Here is an 11,688-nt window from a genome sequence, read left to right as displayed (position 1 = left end):
AAAATTTCACAACTAAATAGAGATGAATTATTATTTAAACTTTATGAATTTCACTCAATAAACCAAATAAGACATTAAAAATGTAAGCATAATCCAGATTAAGGTTTTGTTTTTATTTTTTTACTTTCTATTATGTGCTAAAGTTCTGTTTTTAAATTCCAGCTTGTTTTTTCTGTTCTTAAAAACACAAATTTCGATTAAGATAATATTTTTGTTGTTTTTAACATGCTTTTGTGGCATTTTTCTAATGATAGAGGACATTTATAAATATATTTAGACTTGACCTGAGTATTAATTCATTCAAATTGTTGTAAATCAGAAGCAGAGGGAAAAAAAAATAGTGCTGGGTATTGATAATTATTTCCAGAAACGATTCGATTTTATTCAAAAGAGTCTGGATCGATTTGATTCTAATTATTAATAGCATACAGTATAACATGGATTCTGAAAAGGAGAAGTTCTAACAAAATGTTCAGATCATTAAAATTGTAAACATTGTTCTGCTTCTCCTGGAGGGCGTTTCAGTTTGGCCACTAGGTGGCAATCACGCTATAGAAGTACACTTTTTTCAAGAAAAATAAGCTAAGACTGAGCAAAAAACTGTGATTTAGGCCACAAATGGTTACTTTAAAAAATATTTCCTTAAATGAGTTTAAAAAAATCCTGCCTGTGAGTAAATAAAGATGTTCATTTAGTCAGTAATGTATGTTTACATTGACTGACCGTTAGCATTAGCCCTCCTATGGAAAATCCCATTAAATGTTAGCATCAAGCTAGCAGACTTTAGCTTTATGTGCTAGATCGATCTATATTTTTAGGAATCGATTATTGATCTGTTAAGTTTCAATCCATTCAATCAATTAATGGATTTTATCAATCTAATGGGAGAAAAAAAATGTTTTTTAAAAAAAGAGTTTAGTTATTTGCGTTTTAGAAATGAGGCTGAGCGCGCCACAAGCTTCCTGCTCTGCTCCATTATGATGCATCCGGCTAAAGATGCATCTCCATCTTTTTTTTTCCTTTACAGGTATGAGTTTTTTCATTTTAAAGTTTATTTCCAGAGAATTTATAGAAGTCGGTAATCCGGTTTAAATCAACCTGAAACATACAGTGTAGCTGCTGTGAGGCTAAATCCTGCTTTCTGTGCGTTTGTGGAATGGATCTATATTCTTGATACAACCATACAAGAGTTTTTCTGTGTGACTGTTTAGTTAACTTATTACTTTTTATTAAAAAGAGGTCTTCTAAGCTGGTTTCATGGAGTAAATCCATAGAGCCGTGTGAGTTCCGAGGCTCTGGTGGAGTTATCCCTCTCCTCTCGCCCCAGATCCTCTTTGGCATCATCATTCATAAAGTAGAGAAAGTGTTGGTGTGTGGTCATCTCTCTTAGTTTTCTGATGACAGATCCCAATGCAGACAAACCCAACAGAAAAACTCCCAGGCAGGACTGCAGAGGTGCACGGGGAGGAGTTGAGATGTCACAGTGGCGCTCCCGTGGGTGTCGGCGCCCAATCTCTCCGGCTTCTGATTAAAGAATGATTTATAGGGGCAGGTCGGATGGGCCCGCTCGGCAATCGGTCTGGTGAATGAGATTTTTTCCTGAGGAAGTAGAGAGAGGGGAGGAGGGGTTAGTTCAAACCTTAAGGCGAGAAGCCTGGAAAGCTCAGCGATAGGACTCCATGATTAAATGCTATAATCCGCTCTTTGCAGAGTGCACAGCTTTTTCCTGTTGCCATCAAAATTGTAGCATCAGAGGATTCTCCTTGTCACTGAACACATGCTCCATAGCAGCTAATTTCTGCTGATCAGAACTTTTTCTTGAAGCTGTCGAGGGAAAATCTTCATTAAAAAAAAACTAAAACATCTCTATCAACTTTAAGGAAATGTGGAGTTCCATTTAGTAGAAAATTAGCCTAATTATAATAAAAAAAAAGAAAAATGGTACCTGCGGGAGTACAGCCTAATAGTGTTAGCGGTCATATGAAGTTCTCTAAATATAGGTCATTTTTCGTCTGACCCCTCTATCATCAGCTCCGTCCATTTGTCAGAGGTAAGTGAAGCCTGAGGGAGGCGCCCCTCTTGGCACTGATCAGACGCTGACAGCAGATATAGATGACCAAGACAACTTTACGTTACACTCAGATGACAAATCACTTCCTCAGAATTAGTCTACACCGTCTTTGAGGGGAAAAAAAATGCATTGAGGAAATATTTTATTTAAAGACATTTTTTTTACTCAAAGTCCTTTTTGTTTTGTTGCTATGAAAGCAAATGATGACTTCAAATAAATATAAATAATTGTTTTTTTGCCACTTTTTCTACCTAATAAAGACCTAAAGTTTTCCCTTAAAGTTTAGTGTTTATATTTTATAAAGTTTCATTTGTTAATATAATTAGAATATTTTATTACAGAGGTAAACGTGTGTTTTAGATAATAAATGAAACAAAATGTATTCAATAGATGTATAATGTAAAAGAAATTGTCAATAAGAGCTTATGCAGACTTAAAATTCTACAGTAACTTTTCCAGTCTCAGACAAATCAATAATGACTGAACACTGCCATCTGCTGGTTATTTGGTGTCAGTGAAGCAACAATGTGCAGTTTGTTTTTATTAGTAAATAAAAGTGGTAAAGTTTAAAGATTAGATAATTGTCGCATTTGTAATATAAGAAACAAGGAAGAAAAAAACTGTTTTTTTCATAAAACAGTCATTGTGTCAGTATTATTATTATTATTAGTGAAATTTTCTTTTTTAGATCAATTGTAAAAAAAACAAAACAAAATAAAAAAAATGTACTTTGAAAAAATAGCAGAGCAATATTGGAAAATAGAGAAAATAAACATGTAAAAAAACTATTTTTCTATGTGACAAGGTGCTTTCATCTTGAGAGACTCTCAAAATGTTCACATGGTTATTGAAAGTATATTTATTTCAAAGAATTACTGTATATTCCTGAAGCATCTTTAGCTTTTTCTTGTAAAAAAAATAATCCAGGCCATTTATATAATTTTGTCACTTAAAAATGTGTGGCATTGGGATTTATTTAAGCACTTAATTTTATTACTTATATATTAGTTCTGTTCATCCGATGGATTTAAACAGTTTTAAGTAAAATTGGGAAAAAATTCTCATTGAAGCTTTGATATAAAAAAAGGAAGAAAAAAATCCATTGTACAGAAACAAACTTCAAAGAAATAAGTCAAAAGTTCTTAAAATGTGAAATAAAAAATTAGTTTTTAGGTAATATAAGGGAATGGGGTGAGAAAAATTGTCTTATTTTAAGGAAAAACTTCTAGTCACCAATACGTGTTCTCTTAAACTATGATTATTTTGCTGTAAACATTTTTCTTAATAAAAGTATTATTATTGCTTTTTTTTTGCAAGATAGAAAAAAATAAATTATCCTAATACAACAGCCTTTTTACCTTCAGATTCAGTTTTTGCAGTGCACTGCTCCATTATAAGCATCTTGAAAAGGTGATCTATGTCAGCTCTTATGTTTATAGCGGCGCCTGTATCACAGGGAACATAAAGAGCAAATGGCTTCAGCTATTTCCTTTCACCAAATGAGGCTGATAACACTCGTATATCTGAGTGGAAATAAATGCTCAAACTCATCTGATAAAGATATTTATTTCTCTATTTATTTCAGGGTCATGGATGTAAATGGTGTGCTGCACTGAGCAATTCTTTAATGTCAAGAAGAAAAAAAATGTTAAAACGGAGTGCACTTGGTTCTTTTGTCCACTAGATGGCAGCATTTAGCTTTAGAATCTGGCTATATTTTCATTATGAAAAGTAGATTTTCTCGTCAACATTGAAGCAAAACTGGCCATAACAATAATAAAAGAGGAAAACTTAACATACTATTCTAGAAATAGAGCATCATTTGGAACAAAGAACTTCTGCTGTATTTTTTTACAGCAAAAAAGTCTCCAGGCTGGTTTAAAAAAAGATGTGTGCATCGGTTAAAGGAGGTGGAAGTGGTGAGGACTATCAATACTTGGGGGCTCATATGAACAAGAATAGGACTAAAGTTCAGCTTTGAAGTGGTTTACAGAAAATAACAAATTATTTAAGACTCTCAGGGTTCAGGACGATCCAACTTAGGTTTGACACTTAAGGAAACTAAAGTAGAAAACCACAATAAACTTTTTAAAAGCCCCAAAAGAGTGAAATTTGTACTCTAATTGCATCTTTAAAAATAAATCTATTATATATATATTTAACTAAATTATCGTAGAAAGTCTCTTTTAAAATTGGCTTTTACTCTACTCCAAACAGAGCAATACCCCTTTGTGAACAGCAGAAAAAATGGACTCCTCCATTGCATTAATCCACACACTTCTTCATATGATCTAGGAAAGCAGAGTACATAAATACACCAGCACTCGTGGACAGCAGGCCCATGCAGTCACATGCACAAACACACTGTGAACAAACCCAAAGTGAGTTCTCACAGACAGGAAATGATGTCAGCTCTTGTCTCCAAGGAGATGGAAGCAGTTGCTAAGATACTGTGACACTAGAATTTTTCACTCTATTTTCTCTGCCCCTCTGTCTCTCTACTACACACGCACACACGGATGTCACCATGAATAAGTTCAAACTCTTCCTGGTATCTCTTTTTTTCTGGACGGCAATGAACCCTGACTTTACTTTTTTCTGAGCAGAATTCTTAAAATAATTAATGAAAAATGTCATTTTTAAAGAATTAAAAAGGACGTCAAATTAAAACAGAATGACATCTTTTCAAAATGCATGGAAAATAAAAAGTTCATGTGTATTGTTGCTGCCAAATCCTCATCACTCTTCCTGTCTGGTCTTATATGAGGGGTTTGGGTCGTTCTGGGAATGCCGTGCATCCTCCTCTGGATGGAGGGATCCGCTCTCTCCACTATATTTCTACTCCTTCCTGTTCTGATGACACAAGCAATACAGCGGCGAGTGTTTGTTCATTTACTGTGCACAAATGCATGTCCTTCTCCCTCCCTCCTGTCACAGGCACAAGCTCAAGGGTGCCTCGCGCACACTCAAGCACAGCACACATGCATACGGGGGATATCAGATTCAATGTGCAATGACACAGTGAGGACATAGAGTTGGAAAGAGGGGAAGGAAGGGGAGCAGAAGCGCAGGGTGAGTTGGGCTTGAAATCATTTTAAATGGTGCGGGGGCTGGAAGGCAAAAAGATGTACTGAGAAGGGAGACAAGAGCGGCGGAAAAGCGCTGAAAGGCAGCCAGGGTTGGATGAGAGGCTGGATATGGGTTAAGATTTTTAACACGACCGAGAGGGAAAGAGGGAAGAGGGGGAAAGAGGCAAAGAAGGAATATCCTCTGCACCACTGTGTGACTGGAAATTTAATAGAGGGAGAGATGGAGGGAGAAAAAAAGAGGGAAGAAGCAAGAGGTAGATGGGTGGGAGAGAGGGAGCCAGCGAGGGGGGAGGAGGAGGAGGAGGAGGAGGAAGAGAGGCAAAAGGCACAGAGACCTCATTGCTGTGCAGCTTTCAGCAAAAGCTAGCGGTCGCAAACAATGCTCACTACAGCATTCATGACGGAGGGAGGGGAAGAGTATGAAGGAAGGGGAAATGGATAGAAGGAGAGAAAGTACATATCTTAGGGGCCTTTCTGAAGCATCACTGGCCATTTTGGTCTTTTGACCTTTTAGTGTGTGCTTACAAAGAGCATAAATGTAGGCCACGGATGTTTTTTTTTACTCTTAAAAAATAACTTTGAATATATAATACACTTTTAAAACCTTTGGGTTGATTCTTTGACCTAATTCTTTAGGTAATAATGTTATACTTTTGGATTATAGTGGTTTCATTTGAACCCAATTCATGTTCTCCCCTTGACTTAAATAACCTCAGAGTTTGGTTAAAAACAACCCAACTTGGGTTATTTTTAACTATGGGGTCTGTATACAAAGAACCATTAAGGCACATGTGTCAAAATCAAGGCCCGGGGGCCGGATCTGGCCCTCCGGGTAATTTATCCGGCACTCCGGATGATTTTATGTTATTGTTACTAATGGCCCAATGTTGTCCTCCGCTCATTTTTAACTTGTATAATTTTGAAAAATAATACTTTTTTTTGTAGGGCAAAATATTTAAAGTTATTTATGGTTTAAGTTGATTTTTTCTAGAATAATGTTCCTGCCTTTTTATTATTTTATAATCATGTTAAAAAGTTACTGTTTAAAAGTTTTAAAATTTGCCATTCTGCTAGCTTTTTAGACTATTTTTAGGCAGAGTTTACCTAATATTTCAGCTACATGGGTGCTGTTTTGGCTAATTTCGTTTTTTTCCCCCAGTATTTTAGGATATTATGAAGTTTAGCAATTCTTTCAAATACACACTAGCTTTTTTGGCTAACCTAAGTTTTTTGTTTGTTTGTTTTTGTTTATATTTTTTAGGCTAATTTGGCATTTAGCTAATATTTTAGCAGGCTATCAGCTTTAGCATTTCCAGCTATCAGCTTCAGCATTCAACACTAGCATCTTTAGCAGCCAAATTCAGCTTACAGGATTCACACTAGCATTATCGCAGGTAATGCTATATACCTAGTTCATAATTATGTTGAAAAGTTACGGCTTTAAAGTTTTTAATAATTTAGTTTTAATGTGTTGAATAAATGTTTGTCTTTATTGGAGTTTGTCTATTATGTCAGCTATTGTTAGCTGTTTGGGCAAATCTAGGCATTTCTTCTTAAGTTTTTTAGGCTGTTTTGGAGTTAGGCTAATATTTACATGCTAACTGTTTTGGCTTATTTAGATTTTCCCAGTATTTTAGGATATTTTGAAGTTTAGCAATTTTTTTCAGCTACACACTAGCTGTTTTGGCTAACTTAAGTTTTATTTTTGTTTAGATATTTTATAGGCTAATTTGGTATTTAGCTAATATTTTAACAGGCTATCAGCTTTAGCATTTTCAGCTATTAACTTCAGCGATTTTGCTATTGATTTCAGCATTTTCAGCTATCATCACTAGCATCTTTAGCGGACAAATTCAGCTTACAGCATTCACACTAGCATTATCGCAGGTAATGCTGTATATGTAGTTTATAATTATGTTACAAAGTTATGGTTTTAAAGTTTTTAATAATTTAGTTTTAGTGTGTTGAATAAATGTCTTTCTTGCTCTGGTGTGTTTTGGATTTTGGCCCCTTGTGTAATTGAGTTTTCCCACCCCTGCTTCAAGGCCAGGGGTGGGAAAACTACGACTACGGCTCGATACACTATTTAATATGGAAAAAAATCATATTGATAATGCTTAATAATGTCTTGTTTTCCCTGAAATTTTGGTGTCTCCTCATAGATGATGCGCCATACCGTATTTTCCGGAGTATAAGTCGCACCGTAGTATAAGTCGCAGAAGCAACAGATGTCAAATCAAGAAGAGGAAAACCATATATAAATCGTTCTGGAGTATAAGTGGCACTTTTGGGAGAAAAGTCTGACTTTTCAGAGAAAATCCGCAAATCCCACCGTAACGTTGAGCTCAAACGTTGAGCACCTTTTTTGACACGCATCAAATTGGCGTCCACTGCTTCTTTTGATGGAGATTAAATAGTACGCGCACTCTCTCTGTAACCCGGTTTGATCATTTTCTGTTCCGAAAATACAAGGATAATAAAGTTTCAAAGTAAATAAGAAAAATATCAATGTTGAAGAGGAAAAAAAATCTGATTTGTCTCCATGTTTCTTTTGGATGACACTTCTTTCTCCGGCCCTCTGGTGGTTATTAGCGAAAACAACCACTAAAGGGAAATCGGTTGTTAGTGAAAAATAACAAACATATTAGCCTACTTGTGTTTTAAAAAAAAGTTGCACCTCTTGCTGAACTATGAAAAAATCTGCAACTTATACTCCGGAAAATGCAGTAATACCAATAAGGCCGCCGTAGTTGGGCATTTCGGGATGTAGTGGATCAAAGATGAGACACAGCAACTCATTGAAATGTGGTCAGATGAATGCAGGGTCATTAAAACAACTTCACACAGTGCTTCTTACATCGTTTTCCCGACAAAATATGTTGTAAAGCCGATGTCTCCACCGTAACAAAGTGATAGTTCTAAAGTGTTGACGTTGATATAGACGTTCAAAATTAGTCACTAAAATATAAAGTTTGAATAAATTAACTATCCCGACAAGGATTTCAAAAGAACTTCCATTAGTCTTTCTCTTTCTCATAATTCCTGACCAATGACAGAAGAGATCTTTAATCACGTGGTTTACATGGATTTAGTTCAAACAAAAATCTCAGTAGACACCAGTCTGAATACAGACCAAAGTTCAGGATTTAATCTGGACCAAATTGAGCAGACTCGATCTGAACCAATGTACTTTTCCAGTTTAATAGACCTTAGCTTTGAATTATTTTAAACGTTTTTTTAATTTAAAAAAAACATGGTTAAAAAACGCTGAAATTAAGGCTACTTTTCCTTCGTAGTCTCCTTGCCATGATGCTAAAAAGCCTGCACCTTCAATAAAATACGACACACAATACAAACACTTAAAACAAGATTACATTTAATCACAGCACCAAAGAAGCTTATCTTTAATTTTGGCATAATCTTTAATGTTATTTTTGGATTAGGAGATTTCTTACAATATTCAAAACACTCCAAAAATCTTCCTTAAACTTGCAGAAAATACTTTAAAAATACTTCATCAGAGTATAAAAATATTAGGGTCAAAACACACAGAATGGATGACTTTCTTGTAGTTGGAGACAGCAAGGAAATATTTTGGTGGCTTCCTTATGTGTGGCTTTAAATCTCCAACAGAAGCTTTTTTTTGCTGAGAAAAAATAGATTCATGTATGCAAACGTTGCACAAAAACTCACCTCATCAGTTTGCACGGTTAAACTTAGGTGGCCATTACTTCAGTGCATTGTGACATGTGGCCTACTAAAGTCCTGGACTGTGAGGGGATTTAAAGCACAACGTGCACATCATTTTTATGGTGATAAAACACCAAAATCTGGCTTCAAATTTTCACTAAAAAACACTGACTCAATCCACTCTGTTGATCTTTCTGTGATGCTGAGTCATAATAAAAAAAAAAAAATGTGACTCTGGGCCATTATGAAAAGAGTTTATATTACTGAGATGAAATAAAAACCTGCAGAGCAAATGAAAATCACATATTTTTCATCTAAAGTAAAAAAATAATGAAAGCTCTTCTTGCAGCGTCTTTGTAGGATTCAGAGGGAAACATACGGAAAGTGCGTAAAGAGCATCTTATGCTGGACGCAAACTGCTCTGCCCAGCGGGCGCTGTGGCGTTTGCTGCGTTCCTCTCCAAGGAGAAGGCACATCGATGCATCCGTCGTCGACCTCTTTCCTCCAACTGTGAAATCTATCACACCATTTTTTCCCCCTCCAACGACCTTCTGTCTGATCTCTGCTTTGCTTTCCTCCCCTCTTTTCCTCCCCTTTTTTCCTCCTTCCTCTGCGTAAAATGTGGATTGTGTTCACGTTGAACCTGCCAGCGCTGTAGCCCTCCGCCTCGTCTTGGTGCTGCGGATCGAGCCTGCAAAGAACAAGAGCCGTGGAATCGGGCGAATCAATTTAGGAAGGAGAGCAGGAGAGACTGATATAGCTCGGCTGAAACAAGCGGGGACGAAGGAGGAGCGCGCAAAGACATTTTTTTGGGTTGTTTTGGCGTAGAAATATTAAGGTACGTATAATATTGAATAAACAGGTAAGGGAATGAAATGGCCGGCGTAATTAAGGTATTTCTAATCTGTATGCAGCCTGACATCAGTCTAAAACGTGCAGAAGCTGTAAAGATGCAGAACAATCAGGATGACTAATTAAATGTCTTTTTTTTATTTTAAATTATTTCCCTTTTTAAAAGGCTTTTCAAAGAAACGTTTTGGGTGCAGTCATGTTGTCATTACCCTGAAGAGAGAATGGATGCAAGCCATTTTGTAATGCAGCATGTGCAGAATTAGGCCTATTCAGAATTTCAATTGCGTTCCCGAGAAGGTGCGCCGTAGTGAGCGCAGCTGCATAGATGAATAAGGCCATTCTGTTCGATTGTAAGCGATATTATGCTGGAGGCTATATGATGATTGCAGATCAGAGGTTAGGACTGCAGGAAAATATCCAACCCTTTATTCTATCTTTTTTTTTTTGCTCGATATAATAGTGTTTTAATAGAGAAATAAACATTTGGCCACATTTCATGGTGAGGAAATATCATGAACCTGGAATTTTCCAAACATCGCCTGTTTGTTGGTGAGATGTCCTTCTTCCCACCTCCCGAATCAATCTAGTGTTGTCATAGTTACAGTAGATGATGTTGGCCCTGCCGCACCTGTGCAGTTTTGTGTTTTTCTACATCATCTGTGGACGAATTGTTAAATAAACCACTGATTTTTCTTTTCTATTTTTTGTTTCGATGTCACATTTTTTGTTGCATCTCAATAAACCTCGATGACTCCTCTGCTGTGGTGATCAGATATAATCAGGTGCTTACAATGAAGTGATTGGTTTGTTGCAATTGGTCAGCAGCTTGCAGCTAATCTGTCTTTTCACGACTGAGCGCTCTCTCAGGCCCAATCGAATAATCAATATGTACATGGCTGCAATCAACTCTCAACACTCACAAAAAAATAAAAAATTCACGAAAGAAATGTGGATTTGAATAAAACTATAAACAGATAAATGCTAGGATTTGAAAGACGTCACAAGAAAACAGCACAATGAGGGTGAAGGCTACAGGCGACAAAACTTTCTCCTCAGATGAGTCAAGGTGTGATAATCTAAAAATAAAAGCCCATCATGGTGGACGCTGTTGTTTTTGAGCTCTTTAATGGTGGAGGAAGTCAAAATCCATCCATTTTCTTGACGTCTTTTCGCAGTTTTCTGTTCCACTCAGTTTAATGTGACATGTATGTTTTCCACAAGTGTAAAGTGTCACATTTTCACAGTTCATGGCTGAAACTGTAACATAGCAACATATCCCCCGGCTGCTATTTTCTGTTGAGCAGCGTTCATCCGACAGGATGGATTTTGCAACCCATATGGAGTCAAATGCATGGCCTCTAACCATAAACTCTAGCCCTCATGATGCTCTTTTAGCTCCTAAAGGTAAACTTGTTCTTATTAGAGATTTGTGTGTAAATCAACTGTATATAGACGTCATCACCTAATAGATGTAGGAGGATATAATGGACCAACGTCATTACTAAAAAGCAGATCTTTAGAGATAAAATGAAGGAATCTGCTGAAAAATGAGTAAAAAAACACAATATTTAAACGTTTTTAGTTAAAATGTAGTGTTTTCTGCTGACTGACCAACATGTTTGACTTTTAACTCTGGTTTCCATATTTTAACCTCAATAATATGGGTATGAGGATGTTATAAACGTATTGTACAAAGTTCTGAGTAAACAGACGGCAGAAAAACTGCATAAAACGTAGGATTTTCCTGATAGCTGTGACAGGATCAGTTCTGTGACTGGCTGAATATTAATGGTGTTCTGATCCCTCTATGATTCATTGTAGGTTACTAATAAACTACCGTTCTGGGTCAGATTTAGGCTTGAATTCTAATTTGTGTGTTTGTTAAAACATGAAAAGACTATGATGATTGTGCAGAACATGTGAAAAGGGAATATTTTTAGCACTCTTTTAGCTATTTTATCTATTTGCATAACTATACTTTCAGTA

At 36.2% G+C, this 11,688-nt stretch overlaps 1 protein-coding gene across 1 annotated transcript in view; it reads left to right on the top strand.

The window, feature by feature from the left end:
- The first annotated feature begins 4,988 nt into the window (after positions 1–4,988).
- LOC112154267 (leucine-rich repeat-containing protein 4B) overlaps positions 4,989–11,688 on the top strand; it is a 15,373-nt gene continuing 8,673 nt past the window's right edge. Inside the window, exons 1-2 of the mRNA XM_024285078.2 lie at positions 4,989–5,143; positions 9,501–9,688. The gene's annotated coding sequence lies outside the window, so the exon portion shown is untranslated. The remainder of the gene's footprint in view (positions 5,144–9,500; positions 9,689–11,688) is intronic.

The sequence above is a fragment of the Oryzias melastigma genome, linkage group LG19 (genome assembly GCF_002922805.2).
Source record: "Oryzias melastigma strain HK-1 linkage group LG19, ASM292280v2, whole genome shotgun sequence".
Lineage (NCBI taxonomy): Eukaryota > Metazoa > Chordata > Actinopteri > Beloniformes > Adrianichthyidae > Oryzias > Oryzias melastigma.
This window is presented reverse-complemented; position numbering and strand designations above follow the sequence as displayed.